Source organism: Vicia villosa, linkage group LG5 (genome assembly GCF_029867415.1).
Source record: "Vicia villosa cultivar HV-30 ecotype Madison, WI linkage group LG5, Vvil1.0, whole genome shotgun sequence".
Classification (NCBI taxonomy): domain Eukaryota; kingdom Viridiplantae; phylum Streptophyta; class Magnoliopsida; order Fabales; family Fabaceae; genus Vicia; species Vicia villosa.
This window is the reverse complement of record NC_081184.1, coordinates 62,969,891-62,980,575: the sequence shown is the minus strand read 5'-3', so window position 1 is coordinate 62,980,575 and position 10,685 is coordinate 62,969,891.

Sequence of the window (10,685 nt, the reverse complement as noted above, 5' to 3'; positions counted from 1 at the left end):
CTTCCAGTCGAAATATACTTGCAATCAGTCAGGATTCAGAGACAAGAGGAAATTCCCTCAAATATATATTGGGAAATGATGATGAACGAACTAGTTGATTTGGACGAGGAAAGGCTTCGAGCATTGGAGATGATAAAAAGGCAAAAAGAAAGGGTATCAAGAGCATATAACAAAAAGGTGAAAGGTAAAGTATTCGTTAATAATGATTTAGTTTGGAAAGTTATTTTGCCTATAGATCGAAAGAACCGAGCTTTAGGCAAATGGTCTCTTGGGAAGGCCCTATTCGAATTTTAAAGGTATTCTCAAATAATGCCTATGAGATAGAAGAACTGGCAGAATATCGTAGGATCTTAAGAGTAAACGGAAAGTATATGAAGAGATACAAGCCAGTCAGGCACGAAGTAAAGATTGCAAAAACGTAGATATTAAAATATATGTCGTTGGCTAAAATGGCAAATGTTCGCCGAAATGGCCTTATCCTTGGACAAGGTGTGTAATGTAAAATAAGAAGAGAATAGAGTTCGAAATATATTTCATTACTGCAAAGAACCAGGGATACATGCATTCAAAATAGGTTGTAATATATGCAAAACCAAAAATTACAATAAGTACTATTAAGCGAAATAAGTACTAAACATCAGGGACAACAAGCAAAAGTAAAAACCTATAATATCTTCAACACCCTTCATTTAACTCTAAGCTGCAAATCCTCTAAGCTTAGCAAGGGCAAGCTTTCCTCCTGGAAAGAGTCAAAAGGTCCGTCCTTGCACAGCCTTTGTGCTACCCCACGTCATGTACACTTGGCATCAAATACCTCCATTTAATCCAATTCTTTCGGTAAATGAATGCCACGTGATAAGTGATGATTTCAATTGTTTAAATTTATTAAAATTAAAAATAAACTCAATTATTTATTCAGAAAAAAATACAGAAAATAAATCAAGAATTAAGTTTATCTACTCTCAATCTCTCATAATTGTCTCTCAACAGATCTGGAAATAATCAATAATCAATAATGAAGAATCAAAAACCAAATCAAACAAATCTTTTCAAATGATATTTTTTGAATTTGTAAGCAATCCATAAATGAATCAAATCTCGAATGAACAAAAATTGATTGAGAGAAGAATCAAAAACCAAATCTTTTTTAAAGATTTACACGATGGTAGAGAGAAGAACCAAAAACCAAATCCGGAATGCACAACGTGAACCGAAAACCAAAACCTAAAAAACCCAGAAAATGCGTTGCTTGATGATGTAAATCTGAGAGGTGTGACTACCACCCTTCACACAGATGTTCGTGTCTAAACAATGTTCTTCTTCTCTTGGTGTCTAGAAACCACGTTCTTCTTCCAACTAAAACATTGAAATTGCCCAAGCTTTTCCATGGTTTCTTCTTCTTCTCTCTCTTAGTATCTATTTCTCTCTCCTTATGATAAAATTGGTGTGAAAATTAAACCCATAAAAGCTATATTCATTCAATTAGGTTAAAATAAGTTTGTGTTTTCTGAAAATAGTTTTTGTTTTTTGGAAATGAGTAGTTGTTTTCGTTTTGCAAAACAGTGAAGATTGAAGAGATTGTTGAAAATTCTAGCTGTGGAAAAGCACTTGTTTATGATTTATTGGGGTTTGAAAGCATTTTCTATCAAATTTGGGAAAAAAATATTTTCTATTTTATTATCTAATTTCTATAAATAATTAGTTCTTGATGCATATGATATATAGTATTACTATAGCTGATGTGTTTGATTTTGAATTTGTGAATCTAGGAATAGGTTAGTATTAAATAATTAGTTCTTGATGCATAAGATATATAATATAGTATAGATGAATATTTTAAATAAATTTATATTCGTGTTTTGGATTTTCAATTTGTGAATCTGAGAATAAGTTATTAATGACTATTCATATCTTATTTACACAGAATAATGTTATGAAAAAGTTCCTCTATTCACTGTATAAAATAGACAAAATGGAGAAAGTTAGGCAAAAGAGAGAAGGTGATGACAAGGTGCCATGTAAGATGCCACGGGTGTAAAATTAAACACCGTTAGGAAGAATTAGACGGAAAGGACTTGTATGATACTGTTTTAATAAATAAGGGATCAAATTGGCCATTTTAAAAGATAAAAGGATCAAAATGAACCCAATGATATAGTTAAAGGACGAAAAAGGGTATTTAGCCAAAAAATAAATTTGAAAGAACATTAATTCGATACGGAAAATAAGAAAAATAAATTTTAAGGGAAACCAATTTAAAGAAATAAAAGTTTCAATAATACTCTTTTTTTTTTTTGTGTAAGATCCAGGTAAGTATCTTTACAATCATTTATTTTTTATGGTTAATATAATTTTCTTAAATATTATATTTAAGTAACAAAAATATTAAATTACTCAATTAATTTCAATCAACTATATTAAATACTTATTTGTAATTTAATATCAATTAATATTTTTTATTAATATCAGGATGAGTTCTCTAATCTATATTATAGTTGTGATTGAGTATTCTTTATTGTGATATAATTTTTGTGTATAATCAATGGTTAAGTATATTGAATATTTTCTTAATAATAAAAAATTGTATATTTAATTATAAATGTTAAATAATTATAATATAAATAACATTTTTTATTAAAGAAATAAATATTTTAAACAAACAAAAAAGATATGTTTCTCATACACAATATTTTGGTTGTAATTACACTCTAAGAGCACACACATCCACCTTTAAATGAGACTCACTTAATTTTTTATATTATATTATATTATATTTTTTTTATTTTTTAAACAACTCTACTACAATTTTTCAAATATCCATACAACTCATAAAAAACACTAAAATGGGTCTCATTAAATCTCACTATATTATTATTTAGGGGTTCTCAAAACCAAACCAACCCAATAGAAAACCGCAAACCAAACCAAACCAAACCGAAACCGCAAAAAACTGCATTTGGTTTGGATTAGTTTGGGTCATTTTCTAACAAAACCGCACGGTTCGGTTTGGTTTGCGGTTTGTATTTTGTAAACCAAACCAAACCGAATCAAACCGCATTATGTTACCACCTAAAATTTACTTAACTCACATCCAACCCAAACTTAAGCCTATTATTATACATGATTACGAACAATTTTCTCATTCTTACACATATAATTTCAGTCCTGATCTTTTCAAATCTCTAATAACATTATCGCACCTTCTTTGCCACATACATCTTCTCTCTTCTTCTATAGTCTTTGGACTCTCTTATATTCTTTCTTTTTCAACTTCTCATTTTTATGTAAATGTTCTGTATTTCAGTTTCATTTATATCGCACATCTTCTTATCTAATCTCTCAACACCTTTTTTTCTTTTTCACCTTCACTGATCTTTCGTCTCTTCAATTTTTTTTTCATTATAATAATTTTTATATTATTTTATGCTATTATTTTATGTTTAATATTTCACTTTTGTCTAAATTAATTTTTACATATTAAATGAAAAATTGTTGTCAAATTATGACGAGTTTTGTTGTTATTTGATAGTGTATGAATGTCTAAATACAAAATTATATTGTCATCAATATGTGTATGTATGGCTCAATAAAATATTTGTAAAAAACCGAACCTACCGAGCCGAACCAAACCGCATTAGTTTGGTTTGGTTTGGTCCGGATTTTTTTTAAAAATCAACCGAACCAAACCGCACTATTTTTTCTCTTGCAGTTTGGATGATTTTTTTCGTCAAAACCGTCCAAACCGCACCGCGAGCACCCCTATTATTATTGTTCTTATTTTTTCTAGCCATTGCCTTACTATTACTATTGACTTTGCACATGTGGTAGTAAATGTCAATTTAAGATCGTATTTGAATGAGAGTGTATGCATATGTAATTACCATTTTTATTTTCAAATATCCAAGTATTTGATCACAGTTTTTTCTTAATAGCTATGTAGAAACGGCTATGTGTCAGTCGATATTTATGCTCTAAATATGTTCCCCATTACCATGATTATTTTGGTTGTAATGACAAACTTACTAAATTTGATTGAACACATGTTATGACATCATCGGCGGCATAGCAACAGGACTACTTTATCTACATGAGGAAATTTTGTACCTTAGAATTTAGATAGGTTCTTTTGTATGATATATAGATTTCAAAATTCGATTTTTCCAAATATTGATATTGTACCTGCATATATACTGATATTAATCTATTGTTTTAAAAATATGATTTTTTTAAAGAATAAACTATTTTGGTAAAACAATTTTATTTTTAGGGTTAATACCACTTTACTCCCTGTTATATAGGCGTGTTTTGCTTTACCCCCTCTAAAAAAAACTTATTGGACAAACCTTGTCAAATAAAAGATTCTTGATCAATTTTTTTGGCCAAGATTCTTAGAATCTTGCCTACGTGGCATTTTTGTTAGTGCCGACTGTACAACACATAAGCGATGTGGCACAGTCAGCACTGCCACGTGGAAATTATTTTTTTAAAATTTATATATATATATATATATATATATATATATATATATTTTTAAAATTTTTTTAACGTTTTTAAAAAATATTTGACAATACCTGCGGATTTACTTCCGGATTTACCTACGATGACAATACCTGCGGATTTACTTCCGGATTTACCTACGAATTTGACAGCGGATTTACCTACGGATTTAAAAATACCTGCGAATTTATTTACGGATTTTACAATATCTGCGGATTTACCTACGAATTTACTTGCGGATTTACCTACGGATTTAAAAATACCTGGGGATTTACATTTAAAAATACCTGCGAATTTGACAATACCTGCGGCTTTATCTACGAATTTCAAAAATACCTGTGGATTTATCTACGGATTTGACAATACCTGCAGATTTATCTACGGATTTACTTGCGGAGTTACCTACGGATTTAAAATTACCTGCGGATTTACCTTTAAAAATACCTGCGGATTTACCTGGGAATTTGACAATACCTGCGGATTTACCTACGGATTTAAAAATACCTGCGGATTTACCTACGGGTTTGAAAATACCTGCGGATTTGACAATACCTGCGGATTTATATATAATAAAAATAAATTTTAAAAATAATAAAAAATTTTGGAAAAAATAAAAAAAAAAAATTGGGAAAAATTTTAAAAAAAATAATAAAAAAATTCCACGTGGAAATTAAAAATAAATAAAAAATAAAAAATGCCACATGCGCATGCCACGTATGCAGATTCTCTTGAAATTTTGATCCAGGGTTAAATTTTTTGGAATCTTTATTTGACAAGTTCTGTACAATAAGTTTTTTTTAGAGGGGGGTAAAGCAAAACACGCCTATATGGCAGGGGGTAAAGTGGTATTAACCCTTATTTTTATTATTTTTATTTTTATTTCATTCTGAAAAACAAATACGCGTACAACACCAGTATCCCGTGCGAACGCACGGGTATCCCACTAGTTATAAAAGAAACAAAACTATTATTTAAAACATATAAAAATGGATTTTAAAATGGTCTAAAATAAGAAATTATTGATGAAATTATTATGTGGTATCCAAACACCAAATAAACTTCTCACAATGCCATAATAAAATAAGGAAAATGATATATGATTCTTAGAAAAAGGTATCATAATTTTCAGAAACTCAAAACTATTTAAAAATGACCAAAAATGATTAATTAATTGGAATTTTGTGATGAAATACATAAATGGTATCATAAAATCAAACATAATACACAAAATGTAACCATAGGTCAAACACAATTCAACAAGTGTAGACAAATTCTTTTATAATTTTTAAAAGTCAGAAAACAATTTTAAACCAATTAAAACAAAGCTAACATAGCAAAACTCCAGAAAAATAGTAAAATAAAAAATAAAAATATGGAAAAATAAAAATCAGAAAGAGAAAAATAAAAGAAAATTTTAGCAAAAACAGTGGTATTTTTTAGAATTAAAATGAAATAGTTATTAATTTTTGAAGTTAAATGAATAAAAAAACAAATAAAAGAAAAAGAAAATAAAATAAAAAAGATGTAGACCATTGGATCAGTGTCAAAACGCGCTAGTAATTAGATCCAAGGATCCAACGCGCTGTGCATGATATGGTCCTTAGTGAATAAAACACTGAATTAAAACGTTTAAAATAAAAAAAAACGTGATAACACATCATCGGTTCAAGATGACCACGTCATCATCTTCAACCTCTCACCAAGGTCACAATTAGGTCTCTCCAACTATAAAATTAGAGATCAAGACCTATGTCATTCTCTTTGTCTCTTCAAGACGATTACAATAGTACCTTCGCGAAAAATTAATTTAAACCATAGCTTACTCGTTTTGGAAAAAACCAGAAGAACAAATTGAAAGGGATTTGAAATTACACAAGTCAAACTCACTTCCAGTTAACAATAAACCATACCACAAGCATCAGAGTGATGAGAGCTACATTGTAGCCACAAATTTGAGATGAACTGATGAAGAAATCTACCTCTAGAAGTTCAACTTCGAAGCTCTGAAAACTAAACTGAGGAGCTTCAATGGAGGCACGATTTTGCTTGCAAATGATATGGTTAGCTTCACTTGATGTTGGTGAAGCTAAATGAATGGAGAATTCGGTGAATTGAGGTGAGGAATGAAGAAAACGAAAAATTCAAGTTCAGAGTTTGTGTGGGATCTGAACAGGGTTGATTTGGCTTTCAAAAGCTTAGCAGTGAATAAATGAGGAATGATCCTCTATTTATAGATGAGCTCATGATGTGTTCATACGTGTGAAATGATGGATAATTCTTTGAAATCATGTGAAGGTCGTAGCAAGAGAAGTGTGACTTACAATTCACTCAAAACGCAGCCAAACCTTGAGTTTCAAAGCACTAAACTCCTTTTGAAAGGTTGCTAAACATGTTTAGATGCAAAAACGCGTGGCACATTGGATTAATTTTGAGTAATTTGGAGATTTGCAAAACTGATCACGAGCTTTCTTCAGCTTCAAGGCACCAACTTTGTATTAAGTTTTCATGGTGAAATTTGTATGAATTGCTAGGTGGATGATGGTGTGATGTTATATGTTGTGATATACTAAATTATCGAGTTTTGAAGGTTAGGAATTATGTTAAAGTAATAAATCATTGATGATTATGCATGTTAATTGATATGTATAGGTTAATGGATGTTAATATCTGAATTCTCTGTTATATTTTGATCGACTTGAGTGCCTGGAATAAAACAAATGAAGTTTTAAACAGAATTCCACAGCAGAAATGTAATTCTACATTCTGTAAGTCGATGGCTGGGGCTACAGGTATGGCGACCAGGTCGCCATGGCCTTGAAGGCGCTGACGGGCATCACGCTTGTGAAGGGTAACCTGTCATGCTGCCCAGCCAGTTTTGTGGGCCGGTCATCATGGGGATAATAGGCATGGTGTTTGAGTTCGGTGATAGGCGCCACGCTGGTGGCAGGCAGCCCATCATAGTGCCAGTGAGGACATAATTCACCCAATTACTGGAATTAATTGTCTTTTATTTATTTTTCCGAGTTTGTTGACTTTTGGCATACTATTGGGCTACTGTTTGTTATTGTTTTTGATATAACTTGATGGCTTAATCATGATTTTAATGATTTTAATGAGTTTCACTGATGAATGAGGAAATTGCTTGATATGATGATAATGCTGTGTTGAACATAATTATGGAGTTGCGATAATTATGTGTTGTTGCTAGCTATGATGAATAATATTTTGTTTTGAAAATGATGAATGTTAGGTGATATTTGTTGTGATTAAATGTTGTTGCATGTTGATATGTTCGCATATTGCAACATCCCAAATCTACCCCGTCATTTAATAGGAAAATTAGAGTGTAAAATCTCAAAAACAAACATCATGATTCGAGGCGTCACATATATCAACTTAAACAAATCTTATGCAATCTCACATATAAAGATACATAACACTTATAACGGAGGGAGTCATAATCCAATAGTCATTTAAATATAAACAACTTTATAACATCGCAGCGGAATTCAAAGAACAACATAAATCCACATCATACTATCTATGCCAATCATGGAAATCAAAAAAATACAACATGTCCCAATCAAAGAGAACAATAACAAAATTCGACAAGATATAAAAACATAATTAAAACACGCAAACATCCCCCGAGTGCTACGTATCAGAGCATAGACACACCGACTCGAGCTAATAGGTAAACGACTACTCCACGTCGTTACCTGCACGTTACCAACAAAGGGTAATATTCAAACAGAAGGGGTGAGATATTATTCATTATAAAGAAACGTATGATAATATTCAAAGCATGGTAAAGATCATACATATATCATCACTTCTCATCACCTAACATCTTACAAAAATTATCATCGCTAAACAACTTACAAAACGATAACATGTCAATAATCAATTATGACAACATATCCAATTCATGAGTATGATTTTAATACACCACAATAACATCTCATCATCACGTCACAACAACCATACATTCAAAGCAATTTCAAATGCAATACAAATGTGACTCGACTTATGCAAATGCATGTGGTACCATTTGCAGTATAACTCCCATCGTCTCAAAAATAGCCATTTGGGCACATCGTCACTTTTGCCATTAAGGCCTCGTCGCTTTTGCCATTAAGGCCTCGTCTCTTCATGCAATGGATGTGACTCAATGAATATGACATCCACAAAAAACAACATATATGACACATTCCATCAACAACCAAACATCATCAATTAAATGTCGAAATCCAACGACAACAACAAAATCATCACCAGTCATGGTAATACATCACTTCGCAATCACGTCACTATGTTACATCATCTTACAACAATACTTCACTTCATAACAACTATCACGACATCAAAAGATACAATTCAAGAAAAGGTTCAAAAAGGTTTCCCAAAGGTTTTAAAATCATATTCATTAGAAAAATCAGGGCTACTTAGCGAGTCAGGGCCGCTTAGCAGACGTGCGATTATGCAGAAAAATCAAGGATGTGACAGACCTGCATAACCTCACTCCCACCACCAAAAACCATCATCAATCAACAATTAAACACATATAATCACAACATCTAACATCATTCATCATCAATCATCAATAAAAACATATTTTCAACCAAAAATTCATGCAATTTCATCACAAAACCCTAATATTCTACAACATTCAATCCATGGTTCCTACATACAATCTAACCCATCCTAAACATCATCATACATCCCTTTAACATGAAATAACCCCACCCTTACCTTGGGTTTTGGATTGAAGTCAACTCTATCTTCAAGACCTATCTTCTTCTCTTCTCTCTTCTCTTCTTTCACAATTTTGTCAAATGAGCTCTAATTCCCAATTCCCCTCAATTCTCTTGTTTTGTTAAACCCTCACAAAACCTCAAATTACTAATGGGCTCTATTTAACACCTCTCAACTACTAATACCGACTTAGGCCCAATAACTCATAACACTTACTAACTTATGCTATTTACTAATAATACTCAATAAATAACACAAAATCACTTAAACACATATTAAACACATAATTCACAATTAATTAAATAACTCACAATTAATTCACATATCACACAATTAAATAAAATACGGGAAAAAACGGTACTTACACATATCATGATTATTTTGTTGGTATTATTAGTGTTATGTACGGTCAGAATCGGGGCTATATGTGCATGCGTTTAAGTGCATGTTGTTGAGTCATGCATTCGTGGTGTACAAATTTCACTTCAATTTTGATGTGCTCTGGTCCTTTAGTGAGGATCGGGAGTGTGTAGGTGGTTTCAGTGGGAATCATTGAAGCGTTGCCTATGATGATGATAGCAATTTAGATGCGCTCTGGTCCTATGGTAGAGATCCGGAAGGAGTAGATAATTCCATTGAGATATTAGTGAATCGTTACTATATGGTGATTAGTAACGATTTTGGTGTGTTGTGGTCCTATGGTGAGGATCGGGCGCGAGATGGGTTGCTGTCGGGTTGCTATCATGAGTCACATTGCATAATTGAGTTGCATGCCCGATTGTGATTTTGTATGAAGATTGAGTTGGGTGTGAGAATAAGATCATGTGATTGACGTGGAACATGTGTAGATGTTTGTTTTCTACCTTGCAATTTATAAGATTCAATAATTTAAATCGTATAAATTACAAGGTAGAATACAAACATCTACACATTTTCCCTTTATAATCCAACTAAACATTCACCTTATTAATAAGTTAAAAAAATATCTAAAAAAATTAATAAATTACATATTAAAATATATAAGAAAATTTCAAATTTTTATTATTTCGATTTCTTTTTTTCAATATGATTCCATCAAAATCGTAATAAACTAATGCACAACCTACACTCAGAAAATATAATGTGTTTCTTAATGAAACAGTAAAAAAATGTCAAAATTTACTATAATCACTGTTTTGCCATTATTGAAAATTGTTAATTCGTTATTTTTAAAGATTCCAAAACAGAAAATAGAAAAGAAAAAAAATTAGAGTTTCTTTGATTTTTTTCTAAAAACAGTTTAAGCTTTTAAAATTAAAAAATTAAGAATTTATTTAAATATATAATTTTATAAAAGAAAATTAAAAGCCTGTTTTCCTTTTACATTTTTTAAAAATAAAAAAAGTAAAACACTAAAAAAAACTTTTGTTTTTCTATTTTCTTTTTTTGAAACT